Source organism: Neopelma chrysocephalum, unplaced genomic scaffold (genome assembly GCF_003984885.1).
Source record: "Neopelma chrysocephalum unplaced genomic scaffold, ASM398488v2 Primary Assembly neopelma1_175, whole genome shotgun sequence".
Classification (NCBI taxonomy): Eukaryota; Metazoa; Chordata; class Aves; order Passeriformes; family Pipridae; genus Neopelma; species Neopelma chrysocephalum.
Window position 1 is genome coordinate 746,526 of NW_020897837.1, and position 8,328 is coordinate 754,853.

At 52.2% G+C, this 8,328-nt stretch overlaps 1 long non-coding RNA gene across 2 annotated transcripts; it reads left to right on the plus strand.

Annotated features, from left to right (window-relative positions):
• Positions 1-6,227: 6,227 nt before the first annotated feature.
• On the plus strand, positions 6,228-7,787 carry LOC113976612. 2 transcript variants are annotated; one of them, XR_003537126.1, is made up of 3 exons: positions 6,228-6,289; positions 6,912-7,063; positions 7,614-7,787. It is a non-coding gene; the product is annotated as an uncharacterized LOC113976612 (long non-coding RNA). The 2 variants fall into 2 exon arrangements; XR_003537127.1 differs by having other exon boundaries at positions 6,237-6,289; positions 6,960-7,063.
• The last annotated feature ends 541 nt before the right edge of the window (positions 7,788-8,328 follow it).

The window sequence follows — 8,328 nt, forward strand, 5'->3', positions numbered from 1 at the left end:
TGCTGGCTCTGGGTGACCTGCTCTGCCCATTGTCCCACCCGCAGCTCCTGGGGGCACCGTCAGTGTTTACACAACGGGGCCACCACTTCCAGAGGGCTCCTGCTGCTCATCCAACACAAATAACCCAGGGATGGAACAAGCCCTGGCTCCAGAGCTGAGCTCCTGAGCACCTGCCCTGCTGGTGACTCCAGCCCAGCCCGATTGCAGCAGCGACGACCCGAAGGAATCGACTTTTTTTTTTTGGTCCTAAATATAAAGCCTAAATATCCAGTAATTCTAAACCACATCAGCCCTCGGGCTGCACCCTGCTGAAAATGCAAACAGTTGAATCAAACACCCAAACCTTGGTGCTGTGCTGCAAGAATCCAAGCAGCAGCAGCAGCAGCAGCAGCAGTGAGTCCTTGGCTCTCTGCCACCACTTTATTACTTATTCCTTATTTTTCTATAGCCCTTGGCATGGCGAGGAGTCCTCCTTTAATTATAAACAGGAATGAAGAAGCCACAGGAGGAAATCATCCAGCTCTGGAGCCGGATAGCTGGAGCTGCACTGATTACACGGAGGCTCTTATCAAAGCTGACACAGAGCAGGAGTGGGAGCCACGGGCTGTGCGTGGGAGAGAGCCCGGAGCGGACGGAAGAGCCGAGGAATTCTGCTGGGCTCAATCCTCCCTGGACAGCTCTCTGAGCTTCCTTTCCCTCTCCCTCTCCCTCTGTCTCCCCCCTGAGCTGAGGAAACGGGAGAAAAGCAAAGACAAGTCCCGGGAGAAGGAGGAATGAGATAAATGTGTCACCTTTTTGCTTCTCCTTTCAATGTGTCAGAGGGGGAGGAGGAACCACGGTTTGACACAGGGATGAGCTCTGGGTGATGAGGCTGTTTGTGGAGCCAGGAGAAAACTCCTGAAGCCATTGAAGGCTCTCCCAGGAAGGGAATAACTGCTGTGTGTTTGTCTGGTCACAGCCCTGGGGGTTCTCTGGGAGGACTCTCAGCCCCTCCTTCTCTGGAGGATCTGAGGGTCTCATCCAGAACCACCTCAGCTTCTGCCACTGATGGATCCTCCACATCCCATCCCTGGAAGTGTCCAAGGCCAGGTTGGAGCAACCTGGGATGGTGGAAAGCATCCCTGCCCATGGCAGGGGGTGGGATGAAATGGGCCTTAAAGTCCCTCCCAGCCCAAACCATCCTGGGATTCCATGTTTGGAAGGAATAACCACTGTGTGTTTATCTGGCCAAAGCCTTGGGGGTTCTCTGGGAGGACTCTCAGCCCCACCTTCTCTGGGGGATCTGAGGGTCTCATCCAGCTTCTGCCACTGATGGATCCTCCACACCCCATCCCTGCAAGTGTCTGAGGCCAGGCTGGAGCAACCTGGGATGGTGGAAGGTGGAAAGGTGAGCTGAAATGGGCTTTAAAGTCCCTCCCAGCCCAAACCATCCCAGGATTCCATGTTTGGAAGGAATAACCACCGTGTGTTTATCTGGCCAAAGCCTTGGAGGTTCTCTGGGAGGACTCTCAGCCCTTCCTTCTCTGGAGAATCTGAGGGTCTCATCCAGAGCCACCTCAGCTTCTGTCACTGATGGATCCTCCACACCCCATCCCTGGAAATGTCCAGGGCCAACTTGGAGCAACCTGGGATGGTGGAAGGTGGAAGGATGGGCTGAAATGGGCTTTGAGGTCCCTCCCAGCCCAAACCATCCTGGAATTCCATGTTTGAATGACACATGAGGCTGCACCAAGCACTCCCCAGGAGCCCAGGACGAGTTTGCCTGGGACTCACCAGGGAGTCCCCAAAGAGCTGCAGGAGCAGAGGCCACAAACCTGATGTTTTAAACTGTTCCTCCACCACCACCGTGCTGGGAGACCATGGGAAGGTTCCTGCTGCTGGTTTGGAGCCATTCCCTTGGCCAGCAGCTGCATTTTTGGAAGCAGAGCAGCCCGTGCCTGTGTCTGTCCCCTTTTAGCCCTGCCACTGCTCAGACCCTCTGAACTGCCCCAAAACAGCCTGACAAAGGTGGTGTTGGCCAGAACAACCCTCAGACTGCACCAAAACAGGGATAACGTGGATCCATCACTCCCCAAATGTTTCCCCATCTCTGTAGATTTAAACCCTCGCCGTGATCTTGCAGCAAATCCTGTGGATTCTCAGAGCCCCCTTTGTTTTATGGGGTTCTTGATTCTCAAAAAGAAGCCTGCTGAGCTTCACTGCCTTGGTTTCCCCCTCATTTCCCACTCTGGCTCGTTTTTCCAGCCCATCAATAATCATGTCAGAGCTGCAGGCACCTCCCAACCCTGGACACTTTTTTTCCCCAAAAAAAGATAATTGCGTTTTTTTCCCAGATCCCCTCTGTGCTGTGTGAGGCCAAATCTGTGCAGGGCTGGGGAACGTGGAGCTTTCATTGCCTCCAACCCAGAAAGGAGCAGAAAGACAGAACTGGGTTTTTATGGTGCCCAAAGGGGATTCAGATCAAGGGGTTTGGATGAACTTCCTCCTCTCCCTTTGCTCCAACTGCTCCTTTCTTCAAACAAAGGAGATCATTTCCCAGCGATTTGGGGGATGAGGTGGAGCCAAATTCTTGGTGGTTTCCCTCAGTCAGTTCCCTCTGCCCAGAGCTGTGTTTGGTGACATTCCAGCTCTGGGAAAGGGAATCACAGCAGATCCTGCTGCTCCCAAGCCATACCTGGGGGTTACACCTGCTCAGGGGGAACATCAGGTCATGGGGTGGAACAGAAACCCAGGGAGGAGAAAATCCTCCTGAAATTTAAAGTGCTGGCGGATTTGGGATGAATCACCTGCTTAACAGGGGATTTCAGCAGCTCAGCTCTCCCTCCAAATCACTAAAAAGACATTAATTCCCTTATTTCCCCCCCTTCATTCCTCTTATCTTTAGTGGGAGATAAGGCAAGGACAGGCAGAGATTCCCCTGTTGCCAGCAGAGACAAACCAGAAGCGGAGCAAGGATGAATTTCCATCACACATCCCAACACTTCCAGCTCTGGCACAACCCTGGGACGAAGGAAATCAGCCTTCACTTCTAAAAATACCCAGAAACATTTTGTCCAGAGGTTTAAAAACACCCTGCTCACCTCTGAGCTCCCCTGGCACTGGATAGGAAGGGCAGAGGTTATATTTAGGGCAGTCCTGCATGGACAAGGTCATTTTTTTTTTGCTTCTTCAGGAGATTCCTGATAATGGATTAATTTTATCAAGGAAAACTCTCAAGGTCTCAGTGGAAAGACCAGAATGTCCTTAAATTCCTGTGCCAAACACAGGCCTGGGTGGGGAAAAAAAAGGGAATAATGGCAACGTGAAAAAAAGACTCTCCCCTAACAGGTGGAAACCCAGGCAAATGATCTTCCAGACCTGACCCTGCAAACACCCACATGTGGGCTTAATTTTAAGCATGACTGGTTCCTGAAAGTCTGGGATTTAAGGGATTACTCTTGCTCCAAATTGAAGCCACATGGATGGATCCGTGGAGCTGGAGCTCCCAACTGCCTGGGTGTGAATTGGCCCCTTCGAACTTTATCTCGTAATAAACACCAAAATAATCTTATTAACAGTGGCTGGGGGGTTGTGCAGCACCTCATACACAGATCCCTGCAATTATCTGGGGCTGTTATTATTATTAAAGCAGCATTTCAGCTGTGCTGCTCCATCCTCATCCTCTCCCTGCACCTCTGGAATCTCTCTAACATCTCATTTTTTTTCAGGATCTGCTTCAGCCAAGGGGCAGAAACGAAGTCTCACCACGTTTTATTCCCCTCCCCTGGAAAGGGTTTTCCTTTAAACCCTCCCATTGTGTCACTTCCACTGGTTTTGTGCAACACAAGTGATGCCACTGGGTCGCCTTTGGGGCTGGGAATGATAATTCCAGGCAAGATTAAGAACAACTTTCTTCTCCCAGTTCAGGGAGGAGCATATTGGTGGGAAATAATCCCCCTCTCAACCCCCAGTTATTAAAAACGGGTCTCAGTTTGAAGCATGTTCTCTTTTAAACCCTTTCCTGGCTTCAAAACTGCATATTCTTTATCTTTCTTCATGTCTGAGCCCTCCTTAAAAACCCTCCTACGTGTCTTCAGCAATATCTTGCAATAACGAGCCTAATTATGAAATATTTTTATTTTTTTTTATTCTCAGAGCTATTTTTTTTTCCTCAGCCACGAAAAGTGGAATATTCACAACCCAAGGCCACTGAGCAAGAGCTGCAACCCCTGCCCTGGGTGGAGGGGGGTGGTGGGAGCAGCATCATCATCCTCTCCCAGCAGCTCATCCCCAACTGCAGAAACCAGGGATAGAAACTGGGCACTGGAATAAAATCAGGGAGTGGCATCACCTGCCCTGAACTCTCATTCTTAAGTTTGGCTGCAGTTTAACTGTTTCTGGAGAAAACTCCTTCCCTCTGGAGTGAAATGTGTTGGGGCAGATCAGTGTCCTTTAGTTCTTCCCCATTCCCAAGTGGGATTTATCAGCAGGATCCTTGTCACCAGCACAGCCTCCAAATTGAAGGGAAAATGTTCCATCCTGCCTCATTTCAGCCAGGGAAAGGGGAGCCTGTTTTCCTTGCAGCTTTCTTGTTCAGCCACTAAATAAATTTCCTGAGCTCTGGATTTGTCCTGCTCAACTTTATTATAAACATCAACCTTTCCAGGGAGCAGAGACTTGGCCCCTCTGAAAGGTGCTCCAAGGGCTGGAGTTCCTCTGGAGCCAGGCTGGGAGAGCTGGGGGGGTCACCTGGAGAAGAGAAGGATCCAGGGAGAGCTGAGAGCCCCTTCCAGGGCCTGAAGGGGCTCCAAGAGCTGAAGAGGGACTTGGGACAAGGGATGGAGGGACAGGACACAGGGAATGGCTTCCCACTGCCAGAGGGCAGGGATAGATGGGATATTGGGAAGGAATTCCTCCTTGTGAGGGTGGGGAGGGGCTGGGATGGAAATCCCAGAGAAGCTGTGGCTGCCCCTGGATCCCTGGAAGTGTCCAAGGCCAGGTTGGAGCACCCTGGGCTAGTGGGAGGTGTCCCTGCCCGTGGCACTGGATGGGCTTTAAAATCCCTTCTAACCCAAACCCTTCTGGGATTCCAGGATTCTCTCCAGCACCATTGGAGGCTTTTCCCATTTCTCCTCCTCTTGAGCCACAAGCTGCCTTCTCCCAGCAAGGGCAGGGGGGTTGCAGTGGCCTGGGGGGTGGAGGAGGGGATGGCAGAGGATGTGGAACCTTTCGGGGGGGTCAGCCTGGATGTTCTCCTTCCTTGAGAGAATTCCAGGAGCTGCAGTAGCAGCTGGGGCTGAATCCAAGCCCTGGCCTGCAGTCTGTGGATCAAATGCTCCCTCTGCCTTTCCCTGACGTTCAGGTGACATGGAAAGAACCAGCAGCAGCAGCTCAGGTGTCTCCTCTTTTACCTCTTAGGGCTCTTTTTAATCCTTTTCCAACAGCCTCCTTGTCTTCTTTCCAACCCACCTGATGGAATGAAGTCACCAAGTTCATCTTTTTCTCCAGCTTTATTTTCCAGGGGGGTTGGGGAGTGATGGAAAAGCTCCCACGGTGCCACTTTGCGAGGTTTGGAGCTCGGATTGAAGCTCCCAGTGAGTCCCCACGAGGGATTCTGTGCAGCCTAACGAGCTGAACTGGGCCCTGCAGCCCCAGCCTTGTGTGCTGAGGGTTTTATGTAACGTGGGAGAAAAGGGGAACCCAGTGTGTGTGCGAGGAGGGAAAATTGCTTATTCCATAATGACCGTTCCGCTGCCTGGGACAGAGGGGGATAATTAGGGTTTCTTTTCTCTTTAATTAGAAAATGGCAAACATAGATTAATCAATTACAAATGCCTCTTTATCCCGCGGTGCCCTGCAATTAACATTACTTAAATGTGTTAACAAAGTAGGAGGCCTGCATTTGTAAAGCAACTTCTTGCTGCTTTTTCTTTCCCCCTTCCCCCGGTTTCCCGGCTCCCGACGCGTCTGAGCCCTTTCCGTCCTCCCTTCCCCCCCGTGCAGAGGTTTAACCCTCCTAGATGAGTTTATAAATCATTATACCAAAAAAAAAAAGCCCTTTTTGGCGGGGCTTGGAGGGGGGAATAAAGCAGGGGAAGCCGTGGATACTCGCCGGGCTCGCACACGACAATGGCAGAGGAAAATCCAGGAAATACAATAACTCGATTCATGGCTCGTTTCTTCCGCCGCTGCCAAAAGCGTGATTAAGTCACCGAGGGTTCGATCAGGGACACGCAGGGTAACAAAACCCTCCTCGCCATTGACAGGGCGCTATTTTCAGGGAACATCCAGTGCTGTGCTCCGGACAAAAGTAGGGGAGGACGGGACGGGGAGGGAGAGGGGAAGCCCGGGGGGGGAGGGAGGGAGGGAGCTGCTGCTTTCGAAGGCGCAGAGAAGGGACGGGCAGGGAGGGAAGGCAGGGTGGTCCAGCGGCAGGAGCATCCCGGCTCACCTGGAGCCGCTCCCGTGTGTCCGGGCACTGCTGCCATCTATTGGGAGCGAGCGGCTCCAGCCCGATCCAGAGCCGGGGTTGGGAAGAGGATGGGAGCGGGGAGGTGTCACCGCGGCCCGGAGCATCGGCGGCCTCGGGCGGGGAGGGTCGTGGGGCCGCTGCACGCGGTGATTCCAGAGCCTCGTGGGATGGGTTGGGTTGGGAGAACCTTAAATCGTCCAATCCCCCCCTGCTCGGGCCTGCCCTGATCCCAGGATGGGCAGGTGAGAATCCCGGAGGAACTGTCGCGTTAGACTGGGATGGCCTCGGATTGAAGGGTGATGAGGAATTCAGGGGTGGGAGCAGGAATGCTCCCACCCGTGGAATCCCGGGGTGGTTTGGGTTGAAAGGGCTTTAAAATCATCCTGTTCCACCCCCTGCCACGGGCAGGGACACCTTCCACCAGCCCAGGTTGCTCCAAGCTGGCCTTGGACACTTCCAGGGATCCAGGGGCAGCCACAGCTTCTTATATCTCTCCTTGCATCCTTAGGAATTGTGTGGGAGCCCCAAATCGCCCTCCTGGACCCCCAAGTGCTGGTGACACAGCCCAGGCTGAGCCATTGCCTGGTGATGCTCAGTTTTGGGGTGGAAGAGGTCAGGTTTAGGTGAGACATTGGGGAAAAATTCTTCCCTGTGAGGGTGGGGGGGCCCTGCCCATGGCAATGACTTTGGGATTGCTAAAGGGTTTTGGCATTGCTGAGGCAGCTGGAGCTTCCCAGAGCACTGAGGGAGGAAGGAGAACAGGAATTGGGATGCCAAGGGGCTGTTCCTGCTTTGGAAGAGCTGGGAATTAAATAGGTCAGACTTGGAATGGGGCTCTGGGGTTCTGTTGATGCCTCCAGGAAAGGGTTTGGATCCACTGGTGCCCAGTTGGGGGTCAGTTGGGATGGAATTCCCAGAGAAGCTGTGGCTGCCCCAAGATCCCTGGAAGTGTCCAAAGTCATGTTGGAGCAACCTGGTCTGGTGGAAGGTGTCCCTGCCCATGGCAGGGGGTGGCACTGGATGGGCTTTAAAATCCCCTGTAACCCAAATCCTTCTGGGATTCCGGGATTCTCTCCAGCACCGTTGGAGGCTTTTCCCATTTCTCCTCCTCTTGGACCACAAGCTGTGACCTCATCTCATTCCTGTTCCATCTCTGCATCAGTTCTCTGCTCTGGAGAATGAGGACAGAGGGGAAAAGCTCATGGGAGTCATTCATGGAGTAAATTGAGCGTCAGAGGGAGGAAATATTCCGTGTTCACCCAGCTTGTTCCCTGTGTGGTGAAGATGAACCATCAGTTGGGCTTTGGGATTATCCTCTTGGAAATAAAAAGGCAAACTGAGGCAACCCATGAGTGCAAGTAGGGGAAAACCACATTTTAGTGCGTGTTCAGCAGGAACATGTGCTCACCATATCCTATAGCTTAGGTGTGTTCAAGCAGCTGCTTAGTGTGCATTTATATAATAACTTAATTGGAAGTGGGCTCTGCTTGGGGAGATTAACTTTGCAGCATTGAATGCCTCAATTTTTTGGAAACCTCTTCAGTGCAGGGACTGCTGGTCAGGCCTTTTTTGGTTAAAACAAGCTGACAGAATCTCTTGAAGGTGCATTTTAAAAGCTCTCATCTGAGAAGGGCTGGATCTGCCCAGCACAACCTGCCTTTTTTTTTCTGAGTGGGAGCACTGGGAATTTCCTTGCAGGCCTTAAAAATCTGTGTTTCTTAAACAGGAAACATTTACTAAAGAAGTAACTCGCAACTCACAAACATAAATAGACTGGCACATAGCTCGAGTTCCAGCTTTGTCTCCTTTGTTTACCAGGAATTTGTCAGACAACTGTCTTGGGCTCTAATATATCCCATGGAAGCCTCGGGCAGCTC